Raw genomic sequence first — 11,086 nt, 5'->3', positions numbered from 1 at the left:
GGGCCAAAGCCTGGGAGCCTCCGATATCGCCCCCGCTGGCGGCCCAGACCTGGCCCGGGGGCCTTAAGGCGGCTCCCTCCAGGCCGCGAGGGCCTCAAGGGCCTTACTTCCGCCTACTCCCGGCATCCTCTGCGCCCAGGGTCAAAGGCCGCGGCTGGGCTGGCTTCCGGGGCTCGGGTGTCCGGGGCCCGGAGTGGCGCCCGCACAGCGCAGGGCACCTGGGCCCGGGAGGGAGAGGCTGGTGGGGATGAGCCCAGTTCTGGCCGGGTTCTGGCTGGTGAACCGCGAGAGAATGCGGCCACAAAGGGACAGGGAACTGTCCACATGGGTCCCACAGGCCAAGAGTGAATTATTTAAGCTGTTCCTGGTGTTTAAAGAGGTTTTTCAGTTTTTAAAGAATGTTGTAAAAAAATATCAGGCCTTGTTAACTCCCTCATTACATGCTTTTTTCCCCTTCAGCTGAACAAGCCCGGTTTCCTGAGACGGAGGAGCTTTGTAAGTGTTTAAACATGTGTCAAATGTCTTATAAATAATACAAATTCATAAAGAAGAGAAGGAAATTTAACTGATACCTTAAGTACTTGGCGTACTACATTTCACTAGGAGGTTATTTTTGGCCATGGGATTGTGGTGAGGAAACTACCCGGAGATTGTGGCATGCCCCAGCGCTGTTCTTTGGGCTAGTGAGAGCTTTGTCGTGGCCCGCCTATCAGAGATGTCCATGCTATCTAGAAATGCAGAGTCGGCAGCCTTTGTCAGCCTTTGAAAGAAGTTCAGGTGGTCTGCAGAATCTGTATAATATAGGGTTAATACTCAGTATTTTGGGAGTCACTTTTCCATATTTTCCTCCCAACCCCCTATCCTTTCTTGATTTTTCCTTTCTTCTCTTTCTTCCTCAGTGTCTGCAGCTTCCACATTGCTATGACATCCCCACCTCCCATCTTGCTAGAATGAGACTTAGTATTGCTCCCAGTGAAACAGACAGGTAGAGAAATGAGATCTGGGCTACCAAACCATTTACATTTTTTATTCACCTATTTACCTAGTTTTGTTTGTTTTTAAAGATGTTTTCCTAATACATTTTGAGAACTTAAGGGAAAGATAAGTACACATTATCATTTTCAGTAAAATATTTATTGTGTGGAAATTAAATTTTAGCATTATCTCCATTCTTTTTTTTGGGGGGGTAATTTTCAATTATTCTACTTAACTTTATTTATCATTATCATTTTCAATTTGATCAGAAAGAGATAGAGAAGAGGGAAAGTGAGAAAGCAAGCTACCAGGTTTGGAACTTGAACCGTGGTTAGCCATGTGGGGAGCCTAGCACCTTTAACCTCCATGCCACCTGCAGTCCAATATGACCTCCATTCTTTAGTTCCTTGGATGACATTTTTCATATTAGTTGTTATTCTGAGAATGATTTCTGTGGGTATTCTAATTTTAGCTGTTTTAAAATGTCTAAATGAGGAACATTTAGAAGTTTTTAGTTATTAAAATAATTAAATGTTTTCATAAAGTCAGAAGTATCTTAATTTTAGGGGACCAGCAGGTGGCATGGTGGTTAAGGTGCTGGACACTTCCACATGGCCAACCATGGTTTGCTGGTGGCTTGCTTTCTCACTTTCCCTCTCTCTCCCTCTCTCTCTCTCTCTGTCTCTCTCTCTGGTCAAATAAAAATAAAATAAAATAAATGAATGAATAAATAAAATTAAATAATTCTTTTTAAAAAAAGTATCTTAATTTTAAAGCAAATATCCATATAAAGTGTAATCATCTTCAGTGTAGATTAACAGAAATGACTACGTTGCAGATTTGAGGAATAGTCTTATCTTTCTAAATAGTATTTTCCTAACACACTTTTTTTTTTTTTTTAAAGGTTTTTGCCATAGGGTACAACATGTGTGCCCTCACTGGGGAGAGATAGTGAGAAGGAAAGTGAGAAATCACCCTCAGGGGGATGGCCACACCACAATCTCTTCTCCTTCATTCTGTCATCCCTTCTCCTCCACTGTCCTCCTGGAATTTTGGGCACCCACACCCATGTGTTTGGCCAAGCCTGCTGGTCTGAGATTTGAACTGTGATCAGCCATATTGAAAGCTAAACAGTGGGACCAGTAGGTGGTATGGTGGTGAAAGCGCTGGACACTCCCACATGGCTGACCACAGTTCAACTCCTGTACCTGGTAACTTGGTTTCTCACTTCTCTCTCTCTCACACTGCCTGGTCAAATTAAAATAAATAAATGAATTAGTAAAAAAAAATTTTAAAAAAAAAGAGAAAGCTAAATAGTAATCTGAACAGGATAGTAAATACATACATAAATTACTAATTTTTTTTTTTTGAGAGGTTTTCACTATAGGGCGCCTGCGCCCGCCAGTCAGAGACATAGAGACAAAGCGAGAAATCACCCCCCAGGGGGGATGGTCACACCGCAGTCCCCTCTCCTCCACTCTCCCCTCGGGATCCTGGGCACGCACGCACACGCGTCCGGTGCGAGTCTTAAGCCACCGGGTCCGGGATGCGAACCGCAGTCGACCACGTGGGAGTCCAGTGACATAGCCACTACGCCAACTGCTGGTTCCCACTGATTTGTTTTTTTGTCCTTAAATTTTAGTCAGTTATCAGCAGAGTCCAGAGCCTTAACCAGTGCTCTACTTGCTGGCCCCACCTGTAACATTCTTAGTTTAAGACTTTGATGTCTCTCTCTCTCTCATACCTTGATCATATTATTAAATCAGCTCTGATCTTTGTGCTATATGCTTCACTAATATTTTTGCCTCTTTTCTTTTTTAAAATTATTATTTATTTAATTTTATTTATTCATTCATTTATTTTTATTTGGCGAGAGAGAGAGAGAGAGAAAGGGATAAAGGAAGCCGCCAGGAGGTCCGGGACTCAAACCGTGGTTGGCCATGTGGGAGTGTCCAGCACCTTAACCACCATGCCACCTGCTGGTCCTTGCCCCTTAAAATGACACCCCAGATGCTGGCAGAACCCTTTGGTTCTTTCTAGGATGGTGAAGAGACGTCTTAGCTATTTCTTTTATTTCTGGAGAGGTTTTCACTATAGGGCGCTTGCGCTCACCAGACAGAAAGAGAGACAGAGAGACAGAAAGCGAGAAATCACCGCCCAGGGGGGATGGCTACACTGCAATCCCTTCTCCATTCTCCTCTCAGGATCTTGGGCACACACGCACACGCTCCCGGCATGAGTTTTAAGCCACCGGGTCCTGGACACGAACCGCAGTCAACTACGTGGGAGTCCAGCAACATAGCCATTACGCTAACTGCTGGTCCCTGTCTTAACTATTTCTAGTAACAAGTCTGGTAAACTACCAGACCTAGTATATAAAGGTATATTACATTTTGAGGACCAGTAGTTGGTGTAATGGCTATGTCTCTGGACTCCCATGTAGTCAATCACTGTTCGAGTCCCAGACTCAGCAGCTTGGACTCATGCCGGGCACGTGTGCATGTGTGCCCAGGATTCTAAGAAGAAAGTGAAGGAAAGGAGATTGCAGCGTGGCCATTCCCCCAGGGGGTGATTTCTCGTTTTCTGTCTCTGTCTCTCTCTCTCTCTTTATGGCGAGTGCACACACCCTATAGCAAAAACCTCTCCAAAAAAAAAAAATAGTATATTACATTTTTCATTTCTTCTCCAACTATTTACTATCTTCTATACGTTTTGCCATGCCCTATGATTGCCTTCTCTGCATAAACTATTGACAGGTTCGCTGGGTGTTGCTCCTCTTGTCTGGAATCTCCTCTGTGTCCATTTTTGTTGCTCCTAGATGCAGCTGGTGATGCCAGTGCTGATAATACGGAGATGCTAAAGCTCTGCAGTGTTGATGGTTGATTATCTGTGATGTACCTTTAGAAGGTTCCAAAATGGTCTGCGGTCTTCTCTGTCACTGGTTTTAATGTAAACAGATGTTTTTATTTATAACCCTCTCCTTAGAACCCAGATTTGATTCCAAGGTGATCTGGGTTAGAGATAATGCCAAGTTTAGGAACATTCACAATTATTCTTCTCCTTTAAGCACCAAGGCTTTATTTCTAGATGAAGCTACTCAGACTTCTCTTTGCCTAATATATTAAGTTTACTCCTAGGAGGCTTTTCAGTTCTTTATATAAAAATACATTTCAGGTGGTTGTCTTCCTATCTTTTCAGAATTATGCAGATGTGTATGGACTTCAGAAGTGAAAATCCCTTAGACTATGTATTGGGTCATTGGGAGAGTCATGAAGTATTTTTCTGTGTCTTTCTATGCAAGAATGAGTCATGAGTTTTCTGAGGACCCAATAGTTGAGGAATAGTTAGTACTATTCCCTTTCCAGTATACTCACTCAGTCACATATCTTTATACACACTGATAAACTACCGAATTGGCAGATGAAACCTTTGTAAGCTTAACAAAATACCTTTTTGATGTGTAAACAGTACCTAATAAGAATGCCAACCATCTGTTGAAAGTGAAACAATAAATTGTTGAAAGCCAAACAATAAACTGAACAGAATAGTAAATGCATACATAAATTACTAATTTGTTTTTTGTCCTAAAACATTAGCCAATTATCAGCAAACAGACAGGTTTAGGCACTCTTTGAGACAAGCATCAGTTGCTAAACTCAGGGCGTTTTGATCTTTTATGTACCTCTCTCCATTCCGTGAAAGAACATGGTATCTCTTTTTAGGAAAAGATGTGTAGTACTTAGTGTGGTGCTGGGTAGTTTGTTCTCTAATGGTGAGGATAGCAAGTATGGAAGGTGACTGACTAATACAAAATATGTAAGTGTCTTGGAAGAAATATTAAGTTGTTATAAGGTGTTCAGAAATGGGCAGGCTAACAAAGAAGCTATAGACAGGCTTGGTGGTTAAGGCACTGTACTCCCACATGGCCTACCACTGTTTGAGTCCCAGACCTGGTGACTTGGTTTCTCACTTTCTTTCATGTGCGTGCATGCACATACCCTATAGCAAATTAAAAAAATGAATAATAGTATTAAATAAAATTAAATAATTCTTGGAACTAGAAGATGGCATAGAGGTTATATCACTGGGCTCCCACATGGCTGACTGTGGTTTGAGTCCTGACCTTGGTGTGTGTGTGTGCCTGCCCAAAATCCTGAGAGGAGACTGGAGAAGAGTTGTGACATGGCCATACCCTGTGGGAGGTGAGTTCTCACTTTCTGTCTCTCTGTCACTCTCTCTGTCTCTCTAGCAAGCGCACACACCCTATAGCAAAAAATCTCTCTAAAAGAATAATAAATAGGGGCCAGCAGATGGTGTAATGGTTATGTTGTTGTACTCCCACGTAGTCAACTGCAGTTTGAGCCCTAGACCTGGCAACTTGAAGCTCATGCCAGGTGCATGTGTGCATGCCCAAAATCCTGAGAATAGGAGAAGGGATTGAGGTGTGGCCATACCCCCTGGGGGGTGATTTCTCACTTTCTGTCTCTCTTTCTCTCTGGTGAGCATATGTGCCCTATAGCAAAAATCTTTCTCAAAAGTTAATTAGTTAATTAAACAGAGAATTATTTCTTTAGTTTTATTTATTTATTTTTATAATTTGCTATAGCGCATGTGTGCTCACCAGAGAGAGAGAGAGAGAAGGTGAGAAAGCAAGCCTCTAAGTCTGGAACAGACTGCTGTTGGTCATGGGGGAGTCTTATTCCCTAACCACCAGGCCACCTGCTGGTCCCATTTTCTCTTTTTTTTTTGAAAGAGAGACAGAGAAAAGGAAAGTGAGAAAGCACTCCCCACGGGGAATGGTCACACCACAATCCCTTCTCCATTTCTGTTTTTGGGTATTCATGGATATCCCTGGCATGTTTTCAAACTGCTGGGACTTGACCCTCACAGTTGGCCATGTGGAATCCAGTTGCCTTAACCACTATGCTACTGACTGGCCCCTCATTAAAAAAAAAAAAAAAAATGCTAGCGGACATATTTGCTTGCAGGAGAGAGAACAAGAAGAGAGCACTCCTGAATGGTGCGTGGTCACTGCAATTCCTTCTTCATTTCTCCATCTCGTCAGGATTTGGATTTGGGGCTGCACCAATACATATATGCACCCAGAGTGTTTTCCAAGTTGCCAGGTACAAGACTCTAACTATACAGTCATCCTGTGGGACCTGGCTCCCTTTTTAAAAATAATTTCAAGTGAGTTTTTTGTGTGTGTGTGTTTTGTTTGTTTGTTTGTTTGTGTTTCTTTTTTAGAGGTTTTTGCTATAGGGTGAGTGTGTTCACCAGAAAGGAAGAGACAGAGAGACAGAGTGAGAAATCATCCCATGGGGGGGATGGCCACGCCACAATACCTTCTCTTCCATTCTCCTCTTGGGATCTTAGGCACACATACACACACACCCAGTGTGAGTTTAAACCGCTGGATCCAGAACTCGAACCGTGGTCGACTACATGGGAGGCCAGAGAAATAGTCATTGTGCCAACTACTGGTCCTGAGGTTTTTTGTTTGTTTGTTTGTTTGTTTCTTAAGAGAGATTTTTGCTATAGGGTGCATGCACTTGCCTGAGAGAGAGAGAAAGAGACAGAGAAAGTGAGAAGGAAAGTGAGAAATCACCCCTCAGAGGGAATGGCCACCCTGCAATCCCTTCTCCTCCTGGTATCTTGGGCACACACTCACAGGTGCCCAGCATGAGTTTCAAGCTGCTGGTCCAGGACTTGAACCATGGTTGACCATGTGGGAGTCCAGTGCCTTAACCACTAGGCCACCCCTGAGCCCCCCCAGGACCTGACTCGTTTAACCACTTGTCTATATGGTTGACCCTGGTAAAAATAATTTAAAAAGGCATAAATGTGCAATATTCAAAATTTTAGAAAGGGAAAACCATAGATACAGTAGTAGAGATTTCTAAAAATTTTGAGAATTTAGGATTCTATGTGAAATAGACAATTTTTAGGAAATTATAATTTAACCACTATGACTATAGTAGGTATTGCCAGCAGATAATTCAAAATCCAACCTTCTGCCTCATCTATAAACAGAGCTCTGGTTTTGTTTGATGTAATAACATGCACAGATTAAAATACTTTCTGAAATTCCTTTGTGGCTAGGTGGGCCATGAAATAGAGTTTTGAATAACAAGAGGGAAGCATTTGGTTTCCTGATACAGATGCCACCCTTCTCTATTTTTTTTTTTCTTACCTAAAGAAAACAGTGGTTGGGAGCACTCAAGCAGCTACTTTGAGTCCAAAGTACAACAAATATTAGGTGGAGACTCTGAGCTGTGGCAGTGGTGGATAAAAGAGCCTGTATCCCTGCCGGTTTCATTAAGCAGCTGTTATCTATTACCTCTTCTCTGAGTTGTCACAGTCTAGTGTCACTGACTAGTGACAACTAGTGAGGGAAAAAATTAAGCTGTTTCTTTTTAAGTCAGACAGAGCCCATTTTTCTGTATTTCCAGTCTAGTATATTCTTTACCTGATACTGTTTTTATTTTTTAAAAAAAGTAGATGGGGTTGGCAGGTGGTTTGGTGGGTAAGGGCGCTGGACTCCCACATGGCCAACCCCAGATTAAGTCCTAGACCTGGCAGCTTGCTTTCCTACTTTCCCTCTCTCTCTCTCTCTCTCTTTCTCTTTCTCTCTCACTCTGTCCCTCTGTGGTCAAATTAAATAAATAAAGTTAAAATAATTCTTTAAAAAAAAGTAGAAAACTTTTGTGAACACACAACCGTTAAACAAATGGAATTATTTGTTTTTAATTTTTAAATTTAACTTTATTTATTTCAGTTTGACCAGAGAGGGACAGAGTGAGTGAGAGAGAGATAGAGAAAGTGAGAAAGCAAGCCGCCAGATCAGGGACTCAAATCACGGTTGGATATGTGGGAGTCCAGTGCCCTTAACCACCATGCCACCTTCCTACCCCCAAAAGGAATTATTTTAAAACTTTCCAAAATAAGGGGCCAATAGGTGGTATAGTGATTAAGGGCACTGGATTCCCACATGGCCGACCAAGGTTGGAGTCCCAGACCTGGCGGCTTGCTTTCTCACTTTCTCTCTCTCTCTCACTCACTGTCTGTCCCTCTCTGGTCAAATTGAAATAGATAGATAAATAAATAAATAAAGTTAAATAAAATAATTCTTAAAAAATAAAAAACTTTTCCTAAATAAGACATAGCAAGGACCATAATACTTTTCAACCCTTAAGGCTCATAATGGCCTTCAACCTTCAAGGAACAACTGTGTAAGACCCTGTTTTTTGCTTGTTTGTTTGTTTTTAATTTGCCATTGGGCATGTGTACTCACTGGAGGAAAAATGGGGGTAGTGAGGAAGCACGAAAGAACTTCCCATGGGAAATGGTCATGCCATAGTCCCTTCTCCCTTTCTCTAGCTGGGGATTTGGGCATGCATGTACACATGCTTGATTTTCAAGCTACTGGAGATAAGATTTGAGCTATGCAGTTGACCATGTGAGATCCAGTTACCTTAACCACCAGGCAATGGGCTGGTCCTAAAACTCCTATTTTAATACATAAAGTTCAATAGAGTTAAAAAAAAAAAAAAGGAACATTTCCCAACTCATTTGAGTTTTTAATGTTGGGTAAATTCTCTATACAAGCTAAATGATGTATAGTGATTGAATGTATAAAGAATTAATAATTATAATAACCTATTGATGATGATGTGCACAGTATTGTCAACTAGACTGGTCTGAGGTGTATTTCATGTTGAGTAAATTCTCTATAGAAGCCAACTCATTTAATGAGTGCTGTAAAAAAATTTTTTTGAGAGGTTTTTGCTATAGGGCGCATGCACTCTCCAGAGAGACAGAGAGACAGAAAGCAAGAAATCACCCCTGGGAGGATGGCCACGCCGCAATCCCTTCTCCTCCATTCTCTTCTCAGGATCTTGGGCATATATGCACATATGCCCAGCGTGAGTTTAAGTCACCCGGGCCAGGACTCGATCCGCAGTTGACAACATGGGAGTCCAGCTATATAGCCATTATGCCAACTGCTGGTCCCGAGTGTTGTAAATTTAAAAAAATATATATTTATTTTATTTTATTTATCATTATAGTTATTTTTAATTTGACCAGAGTGAGACACACACACACATACAGAGAGAGAGAGAAAGAGAGAGAGAAAGCAAGGCACCGGTCTGGGACTCGAACCATGGTCAGCCATGTGGGAGTCCAGCACCCTTAGCCACCATGCCACCTGCCGGCCCAAGTGTTCTAAAATTTAACAAGTATAGTAAGGGAAAGAAATATTGCAGTCTACTCTCACTTAGTATAAATGCAAAATTCCTAAGCATAACATGAACAGATCAGATATGACACGATCAAATGTGACATGTATAAAAAGACACAATTTTGGCGGAGGAGGATTTATCCCAGAAATTCAAGGATGGCCTAACAACAGAAAACTTTCTTTTTTTTGGAGAGGTTTTTGCTATAGGACGCGTGCACTCACCAGATAGAGACAGAGAGACAGAAAGCGAGAAATGACCCTCTAGGGGGGATGGCCACGCCACAATCCCTTCCGTTCTCCTCTCGGGATCTTGGGCATGCACGCACACACGCCCAGCATGAGTTTAAGCCACCGGGTCCGGGATGCAAACCACGGTCGACTACGTGGGAGTCCAGCGACATAGCCATTACGCTAACTGCTGGTCCCATAGAAAACTTACTTTCTAATTTACCACGATTACAGATTAAAGGAAGGAAATGATTCAGTCACTTCAGTAGATTCAGAAAAGGTCCACGTATGGGAGGCCCTGATTTGGATCCCAGACCAACAAGAGTCTGGGTGTGGTGGTGCCCATTGTTATAGCCAGCTTGGAGGCTGGTGCAGAGGTTTGCAAGGGCAAGGCTTTGTCAGAAAATACCTCTCTTATCTCCCTCTTCTTTGTGCTCTTATGCTTGTTCTCTAATGAAAAAAAAAATAGAGAAAAAAGCTGTGATACAATTTAACACATACTTATAACACATATTCATAGCACAGACTTACTAAAGTAGAAATGATAACAGAATTCTCTTAACATGATAAAGGGCATCCCATAAAATTCAGACTAAAGCTTCTGTGTTTCAGGAACAAGACAAAGATGTCTTTCTCCTGATTCCTATTCTACATCCTACTGAAGATTCTAGCCAGGGCAATAAGAAAAGAAGTAAAAGGCAAAAGGATTAAACAGAAAGCTCTACATTGTTACTACTTACCATGATTACCAATATAGAAAATCTAAGTGAACCAGACCGTTGATATTAAGAGAATCCAGCAAAATTGTAGATTACAGGATTACTTACACAAGTCCAACTTTTTTTTTTTTTTTTTAGAGTTTTGCTCTAGGGTGTGTATGCTTGTTGGAGAGACAGAGAAATCACCCCTCAGGGGGGTTGGCCACGCTGAAATTCCTCTCCTCCATTATCCCCTTGGGATTTTGCGCATGCATGTACATGCTCTCAGCATGAGTTTTAAGCTGCCTGGTCTGGGACTTGAACTGCGGTCGACTACATGGAGTCTAGTGACATAACCATTATGCTATGTGCTGGTCCCACAAAAGTCCAACGTTTATTTATTTATTTTCAGAGGTTTTTGTTATATGGTGCGTGCGCTCGCCAGACAGACAGACAGAGACAGAGAGACAGAAAGTGAGAAATCACCCCCCGGGGGGGATGGCCATGCCGCAGTCCCTTCTCCATTCTCCTCTCGGGATCTTGGGCATGCACGCACATGCGCCCGGTGTGAGTTTTAAGCCACCGGGTCTGGGACACGAACCACGGTTGACTACGTGGGAGTCCAGTGACATAGCCATTATGCTAACTGCTGGTCCCAAAGTCCAACGTTTGTATACACCAGCAGCAAACAATTTTAAAAGGCTATTTAAAAAGAAGATACTAGGGGGCCGGCAGGTAATGTGGTGGTTGAGGTACAGGACTCCCACATGGCCGACTGCAGTTGAGTCCCAGACCTGGTGGCTTGCTTTCTCATTTTCCCTTTTTCTCTGGTCACATTAAAAAATGAATAATAATAACATAAAAATAAATAATAATTTAAAAGCTATTTTAAAAAATAATTATTTAACTTTATTTATTCATTTTAATTTGACCAGAGAGGGAA

The 11,086-nt window shown here is 42.1% G+C and overlaps 1 long non-coding RNA gene across 1 annotated transcript in view; it reads left to right on the top strand.

The window, feature by feature from the left end:
* The first annotated feature begins 284 nt into the window (after positions 1-284).
* LOC102499238 (uncharacterized) overlaps positions 285-11,086 on the top strand; it is a 25,652-nt gene continuing 14,850 nt past the window's right edge. The window contains exon 1 of the long non-coding RNA XR_333474.1: positions 285-495. This is a non-coding gene — a long non-coding RNA (uncharacterized LOC102499238). The remainder of the gene's footprint in view (positions 496-11,086) is intronic.

Source organism: Tupaia chinensis, unplaced genomic scaffold (assembly GCF_000334495.1).
Source record: "Tupaia chinensis unplaced genomic scaffold, TupChi_1.0 Scaffold000057_1, whole genome shotgun sequence".
NCBI classification, from domain to species: domain Eukaryota; kingdom Metazoa; phylum Chordata; class Mammalia; order Scandentia; family Tupaiidae; genus Tupaia; species Tupaia belangeri.
The sequence above is the reverse complement of the archived record's forward strand: the minus strand, read 5'-3'. Positions and strand labels throughout refer to the sequence as shown.